The following is a 12,337-nucleotide window of genomic DNA, read 5'->3' as shown; positions in this document are numbered from 1 at the left end:
TGTACTTTACATACGACCAGAATCTCTTTGGGTTTTCTTCCATATTTTGAGACAATGTTTCTTTGCGGAAACTATTAAAAGCATCTCGCATTGACGTCCACACTAAATTTCATGCTTCCGTGAAACTTAGCCAATCTTGGGGACTCTGTATTTTTCTGAATTTGGCAAGCTTTTTTCGTTGCTTCTGCAACAGTGTTCTGACGTGTTTTGTGTGCCATGGTGGATCAGTCCCATCTCTTACTAACTTATGCGTTATGAATCTATGTATCGCTGTGGATACTGTATCTCTGAATTGGAGCCATATCTGGTTCAAATGGCTATAAGCACTGTGGGGCTTAACATCTGGTGTCACCAGTCCCATAGACTTAGAACTACTTAAACCTAACTAACGACATCATACACATCCAGGATTCGAACCTGGGACTGTATCAGCCGCGTGGTTCCGGACTGAAGCTTCTAGAGCCGCTCGACCACCGCTACCGGCGCCATATCTGGTCTACACTTACATAATTAGCTTGGAAGGAATGGAGACTCTCTCTTAGGAAGGCAACAGGCGAATTTTTATCTGTTGTTTTAAATGGTTAAATTTTGCGTTTATTTTTAGTGGTTTTGGTTGATATGGTTTTTAGCCTCGATACAATGACCTTGTGTTAACTAATCTCTGTATCCGTGATGACGCTCTCTATTTGATCAGGTTTCTTTGTGCCTAAGAGGTCAAGTGTGTTTTCCCAACCATTTACAATTCGTGTGGGTTCATGAACTAATTGTTCAAAGTAATTTTCAGAGAAAGCATTTAGTCTAGTTTCGGAAGATGTTTTCTGTCTACCACCGGCTTTGAACATGTATTTTTGCCAACAAATCGAGGGTTAGATTGAAGTCTCCCGCAATTATAACTGTATGAGTGGGGTAGTTACTTGTAATAAGGTTGAAGTTTTCTTTGAACCGTTCTGGGTCCGAGGGTCGGTAGAAGGAGCCAATTATTATTTTGGTAAGGCTGTTGAGTATAACCTCTACCCATAGTAATTTGCAGGGACTATCTATTTCAACTTCACTACAAGATAAACCACTACCAACAGACACAAACACACCACCACCTACTTCATTTAATATATCCTTTCTGAACACGGTTTGCGACTCCGTAAAAATTTCGCAAGAATTTATCCCCGGCTTTAGCCAGATTTCTGTTCCTATAACGATTTCAGCTTCAATGCTTTCTATCAACTCTTGAAGCTCTCGTACTTTTCCAACACAGCTACGATAATTTGGAACTACAATACCGACTGTTGCTTGGTCGATTCTCATCGTATCTTTGCCCTGTACCCTTTGAGAGTGGAGCCCTTTTCGATCTTTCCCGAGACTGTCTAACCTAAACAACCGCCTAGTCCACGCCACACAGCCGCCGCTACTCGTGTAGCCGCCTCCTGTGTGTAGTGGGCACCTGGCCGTTTTAGCGGAACCCGAAACCCCACCACCCTATGGTGCAAGTCGAGGAATCTGCAGCCTACACGGTCACAGAACCGTCTGTCTCTGATTCAGATCCTCTACTCTGCTCTGTACCAAAGGTCCACAATCGGTCCTGTAGACGATGCTGCAGATGGTGAGCTCTGCATTCATCTGGCTAGCAAGACTGGCAGTCCTCACCAACTCAGATAGCCGCCGGGAACTGGAGAGAATCTCTTCCGATCCATAGCGACACACGTCATTGGTGCCGACATGAGCCACCACCTGCAGTTCGCTGCACCCTGTGCCCTTCATGGCATCCGGTAGGATCCTTTCCACATCTTGAATGACTCCCCCGGTGCTAATCTCTTTGTGATTTTACCGTAGTCGCAAACATTTTCTGCCTTTTCGACACTGTGTGAATTATCCAGCACAACCTTTTGCATTATGTTTGTCAACTATGGTTCAAACTAGCTATGTGAAAAGTCATGAGTTCCATAAAACTTGAGTTTAAGAGAATATCATGATCCACAAAATGGAAGTCATTGGAGAGATCATAAAAATTTCAACTGCATATACACACATATATATATACACTCCTGGAAATTGAAATAAGAACACCGTGAATTCATTGTCCCAGGAAGGGGAAACTTTATTGACACATTCCTGGGGTCAGATACATCACATGATCACACTGACACAACCACAGACACATAGACACAGGCAACAGAGCATGCACAATGTCGGCACTAGTACAGTGTATATCCACCTTTCGCAGCAATGTAGGCTGCTATTCTCCCATGGAGACGATCGTAGAGATGCTGGATGTAGTCCTGTGGAACGGCTTGCCATGCCATTTCCACCTGGCGCCTCAGTTGGACCAGCGTTCGTTCTGGACGTGCAGACCGCGTGAGACGGCGCTTCATCCAGTCCCAAACATGCTCAATGGGGGACAGATCCGGAGATCTTGCTGGCCAGGGTAGTTGACTTACACCTTCTAGAGCACGTTGGGTGGCACGGGATACATGCGGACGTGCATTGTCCTGTTGGAACAGCAAGTTCCCTTGCCGGTCTAGGAATGGTAGAACGATGAGATCGATGACGGTTTGGATGTACCGTGCACTATTCAGTGTCCCCTCGACGATCACCAGAGGTGTACGGCCAGTGTAGGAGATCGCTCCCCACACCATGATGCCGGGTGTTGGCCCAGTGTGCCTCGGTCGTATGCAGTCCTGATTGTGGCGCTCACCTGCACGGCGCCAAACACGCATACGACCATCATTGGCACCAAGGCAGAAGCGACTCTCATCGCTGAAGACACGTCTCCATTCGTCCCTCCATTCACGCCTCTCGCGACACCACTGGAGGCGGGCTGCACGATGTTGGGGCGTGAGCGGAAGACGGCCTAACGGTGTGCGGGACCGTAGCCCAGCTTCATGGAGACGGTTGCGAATGGTCCTCGCCGATACCCCAGGAGCAACAGTGTCCCTAATTTGATGGAAAATGGCGGTGCGGTCCCCTGCGGTACTGCGTAGGATCCTACGGTCTTGGCGTGCATCCGTGCGTCGCTGCGGTCCGGTCCCAGGTCGACGGGCACGTGCAGCCTCCGCCGACCACTGGCGACAACATCGATGTACTGTGGAGACCTCACGCCCCACGTGTTGAGCAATTCGGCGGTACGTCCACCCGGCCTCCCGCATGCCCACTATACGCCCTCGCTCAAAGTCCGTCAACTGCACATACGGTTCATGTCGACGCTGTCGCGGCATGCTACTAGTGTTAAAGACTGCGATGGAGCTCCGTATGCCACGGCAAACTGGCTGACACTGACGGCGGCGGTGCACAAATGCTGCGCAGCTAGCGCCATTCGACGGCCAACACCGCGGTTCCTGGTGTGTCCGCTGTGCCGTGCGTGTGATCATTGCTTGTACAGCCCTCTCGCAGTGTCCGGAGCAAGTATGGTGGGTCTGACACACCGGTGTCAATGTGTTCTTTTTTCCATTTCCAGGAGTATATATATATATATATATATATATATATATATATATATATATATATATATATATAGCAATTTCTTGAGAGACTTTTAAAAATCAAATATTGGAAATAAGAAGTGGTTAAAGTAAGGATTGCAAATTGGAAATTTGTGGTAAAGTCTTACGGGACCAAACTGCTTAGGTCATCGGTCCCTAAAGCCTACAAACTACTTAATCTAACTTAAACTAACTTACGCTATGGACAACACCCATGCTCGAGGGTGAACTGCCACCTCCGACGGGGGGAGAAGCACGGACACTGACAAAGCGCCCCAGACCGTGGAGCTATCCCGCGTGGCCTAACGATTGATAACATTATAATTTATCTGACGTATCACGTTAGTACATAATGCAACAATTTTATCCGTCTGTTCAAGAGGAACGCTACGAAGCTAGACAGTAGAAGATAATGCTGAGGCACCCGCATCTGTCATTTCAAAACTAGCAAAAAACAAAAAGCAGTCATAGCGGAGACTTCTAAGCAATCTGCTGTATCTCTGAGATCTGGCAGCTATGGGGATAAAGTTAAATGTCGTATTATAAGTGTTTATTTACTCCAGATCAGAAACTTTTGGGAAAGTACTATTGAAAATGTGGTTTTCCTTAATATGAAGCACTACGTGATGGCTTCTAGCATTATTATCTGACAGAAAACTAAACGTGAATTCCGTATTACAACCGGTTGGGAAACCTCCCAACATAATATTGTTATGACGTTAGTGCAGACAGTAAGTGGAAACAATTATGATTAATTTTTTTGTTCCTGACCACTTTATAAACGTAATACGCGGACAACACCACAAACTGGTTGCACATCTACATGTACATGGATACTCTCCAAATCACATTTAAGTGCCTGGCAGAGAGTTCGTTGAACCAACTTCACAATTATCTATTATTCCAATCTCGTGTAGCGCGTGGAAGAAATGAAAACCTTCATCTTTCCGTACGACCTCTGATTTTACTTATTTTATCGCCACGATCGTTGCTCCCTATGTTGGTCAGTGTCAACAAAATAATTTCGCATTCGGAGGAGAAAGTTGGTGTTTGGAATTTCGTGAGAAGATTCCGTCGCAACGAAAAGCGCCTTTCTTGTAATGCTCGAAATAATTTTCAGAGAATGGGTTTTGCACAATTTCGGAATATATTTTATGCGTACCTCCCGAATGAAACATGTATTTTCGACAACATATCGAGGGTAAATAAAAGTCACCACCAACTATTATCGTATGAGTTGGGTACACGTTTGAAATCAAACTCAAGCTTTCACCTGAATTGGGATGTCGGTAAGAGCATCCAGTTATTATTTTATTCCGATTGCCAACAATGACCTCTGCCCATAATAACTCACAGGACAAGTTAAACTACTTCTGACAGCAACAAACACGCCACCGACAACGGTGTTTAGCCTATCCTATCCAATGGGCAGAATGGAAGGCGAATGAAATTTGTACGAGATCACTGTTTCTACATGTTCTACAGGCTTGTTAAAGTACAAAATCTCTAATAATATGCACTAACACCTGCGCTTCATTGGCTGTTGGATTATTCCCAGAGAGAACTGCATGGTGCTTTATGACATCGGTCCCTGCTACCCTACATCTACATCTACACCCATACTCCGCAAGCCACCTGACGGTGTGTGGCGGAGTGTACCTGGAGTACCTCTATTGGTTCTCCCTTCTATTCCAGTCTCGTATAGTTCGTGGAAAGAAGGATTGTCGGTATGCCTCTGTGTGGGCTCTAATCTCTCTGGTTTTATCCTCATGGTCTCCTCGCGAGATATACGTAGTGTAAGTAGGCTGTTTAGGTTTTTTTATTTGTAACACCACCTCTGTATGAAAATCACTGGCTGTGCTGTGTGCAGTCTGTGGCTGGTTTGCATTATTGTCTGCCATTGTAGTGTTGGGCAGCGGCAGCTGGATGCTAACAACGCGAAGCGTTGCGCAGTTGGAGGTGAGCCGCCAGCAGTGGTGGACGTGGGGAGAGAGATGGCGGAATTTTGAAATTTGTAAGACTGGATGTCATGAACTGCTATATATATTATGACTATTAAGGTAAATACATTGTTTGTTCTGTATTAAAATCTTTCATTTGCTAACTATGCCTATCAGTAGTTAGTGCCTTCAGTAGTTTGAATCTTTTATTTAGCTGGCAGTAGTGGCGCTCGCTGTATTGCAGTAGCTTGAGTGACGAATATTTTTGTGAGGTAAGTGATTTGTGAAACGTATAGGTTAATGTTAGTCAGAGCCATTCTTTCGTAGGGATTTTTGGAAGTTAGATTGCGTTGCGCCAAAAATATTGTGTTTCAGTTTAAGCACAGTCGTGTAAAATTTTTCTGAGGGGACGTTTCAGTAGGAGGGGGCAATATACTGCTTGACCCCTCAGTGAAAGTATGTTCTCGAAACTTCAACAAAAGCCCGACCGTGTTTCTGAGCGTCTCTCTTGCAGAGTCTTCCACTGTAGTTTATCTATCATCTCCGTAACGCTTTCCCGATTACTAAATGATCCTATAACGAAGCGCGCTGCTATCCGTTGGATCTGGTACTGATCCCATACTGCTGAGCAGTATTCAAGCAGTGGGCGAACAAGTGTAATGTAATCTACTTCCTTTGTTTTCGGACTGCATTTCCTTAGGATTCTTCCAATGACTCTCAGTCTGGCATCTGCTTCGCCGACGATCAACTTTATATGATCATTCCATTTTAAATCACGCCTAATGCATACTCCCAAATAATTTATGGAATTAACTGGTTCCAGTTGCTGACTTGCTACATTGTAGCTAAATGATAAGGGATCTTTCTTTCTATGTATTCGCAGCACATTACACTTGTCTACATTGAGATTCAATTGCCATTCCCTGCACCATGCGTCAATTCGCTGCAGATCCTCCTGCACTTCAGTACAATTTTCCATTGTTACAACCTCTCGATGTACCACAGCATCATCCGCAAAACGCCTCAGTGAACTCCCGATGTCATCCACAAGGTCATTTATTCATATTGTGAATAGTGTCCTACGACACTCCCTTGCGACACTTCGGAAGACTTCTCTCCATTGAGAATGACATGCTGCGTTCTGTTATCTAGGAACGCTTAAATCCAATCACACAATTGGTCTGATAGTCCATATGCTCTTACTTTGTTCATGAAACGGCTGTGGGGAACTGTATCGACGCCTTGCGGAAGTCAAGAAACACGACATCTACCTGGGAACCCGTGTCTATGGCCCTCTGAATCCCGTGGACGAATAGCGCGAGCTGGGTTTCACACGATCGTCTTTTTCGAAACCCATGCTGATTCCTGCAGAGTACATTTCTAGTCTCCAGAAAAGTCATTATACTATAACGTAATACGTGTTCCAAAATTGTACAACTGATAGACGTTAGAGATATACGTCTATAGTTCTTCATGTCTATTCGACGTCCCTTCTTGAAAATGCGGATGACCTGTGCCCTTTTCCGATCCTTTGAAACGCTATGCTCTTCTAGAGACCTACGGTACACCGCTGCAAGAATGGGGGTAAGTTCCTTCGCGTACTCTGTGTAAAATCGAACTGGTATCCCATCAGGTCCAGCGGCCTTTCCTCTTTTGAGCGCTTGTAATTGTTTCCCCGTGCAGCCCTAAATGAAGCTAAGACGGTTAAAACGAAACTCTTTTATAATCAAGTATTATCACCAGGTGGTGTGAATTTGTCGGAAAACTTTTATTAAATCAGAAACGACAGTGCCGCTCAATAGACAGAGTAATTTTTCGAAATGACTCCATCTCTTTCTTTTTCGCCGTCTGTTGCTTTCGTATTTTCTTCATCTTTTTCTTCACTTATAGAAGAGTTTCGATGTAAGTGCAAATCTGATATTTAAAATTGACAATTAGGCTGTGAAATGTTACCTTTGCCTTTATACCATACCAGTAAGCAAAGAGCCTCTATGTAAGAACTGCAGTTTACTTTGTTTTGATATATTTTACATCTATATACCTCAAATGAGTGTCTCTGTATCGTCCTGAATGAGGAATGAAAGCCCCTGGCACACTATAAGCCAACTCTTCCGTTGCAGAGGGAACGCAAAGTGAAACTGGCCGTCGCCTGGTGAGACTGCCAGAAACCCCCAGCAGGAGGTGTTTGCGTTCTGTAAATGTTTGCACGGCCCCCGGAAGCCGCCAATGCTGTCGACACCTCACGGCTGTCCCTTTATTAACACTGGCCCGCGCCTTAACGATCCGCCGTCTCAAGCAACTGCGTGAAACTGAATAGCGCCTGCGGTGTATGCAACCTTTCCTGTCCTTCTGTTTGCTGGTACATCGTGCGTTAGGCGTTGCGCAGCACTATCCTGCATCACGCCAATTCATCAAATATGGCGAAATACCACGCGGCAAGAAATTCTAAGGTAAGCTAAACGCACATATAGACTCAAAGAATGAACAAAAAATATATAAATGCGGAATACTGCAACGTGTCACTTTTTTGAAATATTTGGTTATTGCGCTAACTAGTTTTCCACAAGCGACCTACTATTTGACGCCTCCCACCTTTTCCCTCGTACACCTTCAGTCTTGTCAGGTTTTGCTACTCACTTTATGCAGATGTTGAACTGGAAACCCCTGACAACAGTCTTAGATTGGCACGCAAAGATGCTGCTACTAAATATAAAACGTCCCATATAGAAATCTGACACTTGTGGTACCTCTGGCGCCGATCTCTTCTTGGCGCTTAAAGCGGTGGCTTGTATCGTTTGGGTCTTAAACCGGGTATCTGTAGGGATGCATCTGAAAAGCTTCTTTTCCAGTTTTACCACAATTCATGATTCACTTCCGTACAATGTCATACTCTAGACGCACGTCCTCAGAAATGTCTTCGTCAAATTAAGGCCGATGTTTGATAACAATTATACTTCCCTCAGCCAGAGATGATTACATTACATGTAGTAGTCTGTTTTTTCGTCTTACTACTTACTACCTGCGTCCGTAATGTGTTGCTTACTTTTGTCTTTCTTCCCCCCCCCCCCCCCCCCCCCCCCCGATGCAAATGTTCCAATAAGAATGCTCATTCCGTCCAACTGATCCCATAATTCTTCGTCGCTTTCACATATAGTATTTCTGCTAAGGGTCTGCGTTAATCATTGGAAAATATTTTCTTCTGGGACTGATGAGAACAGCAATATTATAAGGAATCAATACAAGACTGCATTTCAGAATCGGCGTAACTGGTTTTCGTGGTCAGTCATTAATGGGCGATGGTGTACCGTGAATCGGTAATGAATGAATCGTAAATGTTTGCGTGCATCAAAATGTGTACAACTAATTACAATCCGAAATCGTAAATCATTAAAATATGATCAAGGCAGGTTTTATGATCGATCATGCAAATTTTCATATAGCCTGCTACAATGCGGGCCCATCATTTACATCACCTCGTCTCAGATTGATATAGAAAGAGATAAATACGGATTAAGTGAAGTTAGATGCTATGGCTTATTTTAAATGAGAACATTTGATAGTTTAACTGATATACTGTCACAAAATATGTATACATTAAAAGTCTTCTTCGAAAGGTTAAACAGGAGAGAGTGAGTGAGGAGAGAAGATAGCTCGCTACAGAAATTAGAATCATTTGTTTCAGTATGAATTAATTCACGTTCGAAGAGCTACAGATTACTTTTGCACAACTGTTTTACTACATTCCATCGTTCCACCTGTGGAGCTGTCGGTTGTGCAATTAATTGAGAGAAAGGTATATCACACACAGTAATATCATCCGAATCTTATCAAAGTACGAGGGATATGCCGAAAGTAAGATCCGATCGGTCAAGAAATGGAAACCACTCTGAAAATCTAATAACGCTTTGCACATATGTGTTCGACAGTGTCTCTAGTATGTCTGTCGGTTACATCACTTTGCTGTTTTCAGTTCTGAGCGCAAGGTGAGCACATAAAGATGCGTAGAAAGTAGTGTCTCACGTCAAGTATGAGGTCCTGGTGAGAGATTTCCCCTGATTTTGTGCAGCCCACGTACAGAACTCTCATAATGTTCCTACTTTGTGACAATTCTCGGTCGCAATCTGCAGAGGCAATGAAAATGCTCCTGCAGCGTTTTCGATGGGAAGTCTTTGACCACCCGCACTACAGACCGTAATTGGCTCCCTCTGTGTTCCATCTCTGCTCACATTAACTAATGGCAATGAAGATAACATTTTCGCACAGATTACGAGTTACAGATGAGCTTAGAGAATTGGCGGGAGGCATAGGCAGCTGCCTTCTATGATGAGGGTATTGGAAAGTTGGTACAACGCTACGACAGATGTCTAAGTCGCAGTGGTGACTACGTAGAGAAGTAGCTGAAAGCTGTAGCCAGCTGTTACAGATGAAATATTTCTGATTTTCAAAGTGGTTTCCATTTGGCGAGCAACCGGAACTTACTTTCTTAATAGCCCTAGTATTATGTATGACATAACTGATACAATGAATGTAAACTAGAAGAATGTTTATCGACTCAATAATGATGAATGCGCACAATTCTGAGTCTTTGGCCAAACATTAATAAAACAATGAAATGCTTGATAATTAATTGAAACCCGCAGCTGCCAATAGGTGTTGTTGATGCACCTCGATGGGGACATTTGAAAATTTGTGTTCCGACCGGGACTCGAAGCCAGGATCTCCTACTTACATAGCAGACGCTCTATCCCTCTGAGCCATTAAGGACACAGATGAATAGCGCGACTGCAGGGACTTATCCCTTGCACGCTTCCAGCGAGACCCACATTCCCAACTGTCCACAATCTACATACGTAATGTAACTATTAGATATTTGCCCATACACTCATTACCCGCACCCTCTTAGGTGACGATTCTCATCAGAGTTCGGACAACCTGTGCGCATTCGCACAGACGAAGGTCAATGGCCGGGTAGCCTTTAACCATATATGAAGATAGTAACTGTTCTCGAAAGAACAGGTACCATTGATGACCGTGCAGCTTCTCTAAAATAAATGATAATTAATTGAAACCCCCAGCTTCCGACAGGTGTTATTGATGTACCTCAATGGGGACAGATGAAAATGTGTGCCCCGATCGGTTCTCGAAACCGAGATCTCCGTCTGTGCGAATGCGCACAGGTTGCCCGAATTCTTAAGTGAATTGTCACCTCAGAGGGTGCGAGTAATGAGTTGATGGGAAAATATTTAGTTGCATTACGTTTTAGATTGTGGACAGTTGGGAATGTGGGTCTTGCTGGAAGCGTGCAAGGGATAAGTCCCTGCAGTCGCGCTTTTCATCTGTGCCCTCAATGACTCAGGTGGATAGAGCGTCTGCCATGTAAGCAGATCCCGGGTTCGACTCCAGGTCGGGGCATAAATTTTCAATTGTCCCCATCGAGGTACATCACAACACCTGTCGGCAGCTGAGAATTTCAATTAATTATCATTTATTCTAGAGAAGCTGCACTGTCATCAATGGTATCTGTTCTTTCGAGAACAGTTACTATCGTCATGTAAAGAAACGCCTCTTGAAGTGCCTCCCCAAAATAATCAGTTAACACCTTAGAAATTAAATACGTCTTCTTAAAATTGGCTTTGGCAGGAAGAGCTTTTTGTTGAGCGCTGTAATAAACTACATAGTCTTACAATACGTCAATAATTGGAAAACAAAAAGTCTAGTCTCCTGCTGGACGATATAACTGATAGAACAAAAGTTAAAGTTGCTGCAAGCCAGTGAGGAGCACACTCGTCGTGAACGCTAAGTCCGCGCCGAGCACAAGTAATGGAAAAGTTAATGTTCCTAACCACAATCATGGAAACGGTGACAAAGTCCAGACACTCCGAGCTGTCAGAATCCGGTCCCCGGTGAGGTGACGGTGGACGACACAATGGATGGCTAAAGCGGAGGCGGCTCTAGTGTAGCTCATCGGTTCCGGGCTGGCAACGTCATTGCCTCCTGCTGCTCTAGCGCGAGCTTAACTCCTCGACGTGCGGAGTACTACATCTTTCTGATTTGCTGCTTGGCTGCGTCGCGGAAGTACAGCGATGTCTTGATCGGCAAACGCAGCTGCTAGTTGCGCGCGACCATTGGGATTCTGGCAGGGCAGCCACGTCGCCCTCTGATGGTCTACTCGCTGACTTCTTGGGCTGCCGCTGTTCGAGTGGAGCCGTGGGCGCTGAATTGTGCGACGAGCACACATTCGACATCCGGCACTCTGTGTTAGGTGCACCACAACACACTGATACCATTTTCACCTTGAGTTTTCATACCACTCCTCAAGCTTTCTTCTATTTCTCTCATTACCTCTTCTATGTATGGATTGAATAATAGGGAGCGAAAGACTATGCCCCGGTCTTTTACCCTTTCTGATTCGAAAGCTCCTTTCTTGATCTCCTATTCCCAGATTATACGAGTAACTGTTCTGAACTCCATCTCTGGCAGCCATACCCATATGTAGGGAAGCAGTAGCATGTCAGACAGTATGTTAGAGTAGTAAACGGATGGGATAGCTTACGCTGTAAATTACTGTACTTTCTGTGCCACTGAGTGTACCTATTAAAATCCTACTCCAAACTAACGCCTTTCGATAACGGTATGCTATAAATTCGTAAACTGTGATACAGCTCTTAGTAATGAGAACAGAAATAGGGATTTATTGTAGAAATAAATGGTATTTTCATGCAATATGTAAGTCAATGACAACTCTATCACACTATATTTAAATTTGGCAAACATTTCTTCATAAAGAGATGTTTTAGGTGTCACAACTTATTGCGTCATTTTTATTCTTGTTTTATTGTTCCCCTTCGTCATAAATGAAGAAAGGTTTGGCCAACAAAAATTTTTCCGTTTGTATGGTGATACAGAAGAATTATTTATCCCATC

This window comes from Schistocerca gregaria, chromosome 6, assembly GCF_023897955.1.
Source record: "Schistocerca gregaria isolate iqSchGreg1 chromosome 6, iqSchGreg1.2, whole genome shotgun sequence".
In the NCBI taxonomy this organism is placed as follows: domain Eukaryota; kingdom Metazoa; phylum Arthropoda; class Insecta; order Orthoptera; family Acrididae; genus Schistocerca; species Schistocerca gregaria.
The sequence above is the reverse complement of the archived record's forward strand: the minus strand, read 5'-3'. Positions refer to the sequence as shown.